This window comes from Palaemon carinicauda, chromosome 9, assembly GCF_036898095.1.
Source record: "Palaemon carinicauda isolate YSFRI2023 chromosome 9, ASM3689809v2, whole genome shotgun sequence".
Classification (NCBI taxonomy): Eukaryota; Metazoa; Arthropoda; class Malacostraca; order Decapoda; family Palaemonidae; genus Palaemon; species Palaemon carinicauda.
The window spans coordinates 51,324,125-51,326,624 of NC_090733.1; positions in this window are offsets into that span (position 1 = coordinate 51,324,125).

Below are 2,500 nucleotides of genomic sequence, written 5' to 3' on the forward strand. Positions count from 1 at the left end.
TATTGTGATGCCTAAGATGTAGGCAGTTTATCACTATATTGTGACGCCTAAGGTGTAGGCAGTTTATCACTATATTGTGACGCCTAAGATGTAGGCAGTTTATCGCTATATTGTGACGCCTAAGATGTAGGCAGTTTATCGCTATATTTTGACGCCTAAGATGTAGGAAGGTTAGCACTATATTGTGACGCCTAAGATGTAGGCAGTTTAGCACTATATTGTGACGCCTCAGATGTAGGCAGTTTAGCACTATATTGTGACACCTCAGATGTAGGCAGTTTATCACTATATTGTGACGCATCAGATGTAGCCAATTTATCACATTGCGAAGCCTCGGATGTAGGCAATCTTATCAATATATTGCGACGCCTCGTAGGAAATTTACCGCTATATTGCGACGCTTCAGACATAGGAAATTTACCGCTATATTGTGACTCCTCAGATTTAATAGTTATAATGTGACGCCTCTGGTGTTGGGAAATTTATAAGTTGTGACACCTCAGTAGTAGGTTTGGAGTAATTTTGAAGTTTTTAGCGATGAATACAGCGCATTTTTTATCGTGAAAAGTGTGGTTGGAAACTGGACAGCAAATGAATCTTTAAAATTAAACATGAAGGAGCAGGAGGCAGTCGACAGAATTATGTAAAGTACATTGACAATGTTTGAACGTTGTTCCAGATAACAAAAATTTTTCGATTTTAATGCAAGTAGGTAGCAAAAAGACAGATTTAGAAATCATAGAAAACCAAAGAATTTAAACTTGTACTGAATACACTGTTCAGGTCATCAATGTATATTAGCCCAGAAAGAGTACAAAAGAGCGGATTTTTTGAAGTGTTGTCAACTAACATGGATGAATGGTCAATTCTTGCTTACATTTTTCAGAGTTATGGACTTGTGAGTGTTATTCATTCTTTCGACGGTTTTGCCACTTTTAAAAATATGTTGAGGTTTTTTATCTCTAATATTGGTGTCCCGGTACAGAGGGAATTGATGTTTTAACTTGAGGTTTGGTGCTCTATACCAAAGGTTATTAATAAAATGGAGGTAAAAATTCTTCACTTAAGTAGAATATTCCAGAGTGAAAGTCCTCTCCATATTGACTTTTGATATTATCGAGGGAAACTTTATTGTTGAACTTTGAGTGTTTACGTAACAAAAGGTTTATTACACACGGCAAAGAAAAAAAAAAGAAAAAAAAAGATAAAATGGGAAATTTTTCGCTGAAATTTAACTTTGATATAGAAGGTAAAGTTTTTTGAAATTATAAGCATATATGTACAATGTTTTATTTTTGGAATCTGCTTTCCAGGATCGTGAATGCAATAAAATGCCAGCAGTCGTCTTTGACGGTGGCATCTAATTTCGACAGGAAATTGGGGGACCTCAGTTGTCATGGGCATCTTCTATCATCGATGAATGACCGCACCGACAAGGCCTACAAACTTGTCTTTCAACAAAGAGAAACTTACAATAATGGTCAAGAGCAAAGCGAAATGCCATTGTATGTTGCTTTATTTATCATGCTTTTATTAGATTCTGGTGCTTTAGTAATCTCCAGTGATCAAGCTATTTATGCCATAACGTGCATGCATGAAATGAGGGGTTACATAGATCCAACGGAAAATTCACTTGTTAAATCTTTGCAAGCACCTGTGAAACATTAAGCTGGTAGATCGGTGCATACAAAGGATCTTTTTGATAATCAGGTGTTGCAGAATCTGCGCGGTTTATATTTTCCTATATTGAAAAACTTCTTTATTATTTTGATAGATCATTAAAGTTTTCTTATCTGAAATTTGGGGAATTAAGTTTATTGTAATTTGAAGATTTCTTAGTTGAACAGAAAAAATAAAAATGAAAAATCACCAATACTGGGAAGTTTTTGATATCGGAAGTTGTCACAAATGCTTTTCCATATTTGATGTATTTTGCATGATACAGAGGAAGCTGGAATGATTTTGTCCTTTGATAGATTTATCTTTAAGAAGTTTTTTAAAAGCTCCTGTAATGTAGCCAAACAGAATTTTTTGTTAAAACTGTGGCTACAAGTTCAAACATTGCAAACGATAACGTCAATGATAGGTGTCTTCATAGACATGAGTGTTGGTAGTCTGTTTCAAGTAAACATGTTTGTCAAAGGCTTCAAAAAGAGGTTAAATGTGTAAATCATTCAACCAGAACATTTATTTCTTTCTCTCCATTTCTTTCCTTCTCTCCCTTTCTTTGGTATTATCTAGGGTCAACAGGCACGGTGCGCTATAATGCAATTTAATGTTTTATTATGTTTATACCTGTAGAGAATGCGGAGTGAAGTGAGGACTAGAATTTTTTCGCGTTACGAAGTATAGCGAGAAAGCAGATCTTAGTGTCTTGTTACTTGAGTTCAGTTGTTATGTAGGCAGTGGCCAATGAGAATTTAGTGTTGGGTGAAACGTATTCGATGTTTGAAGAGGTATTTAGTAAGTGGGCACTTTCTAGCGCACGCTAGCCCGAGCA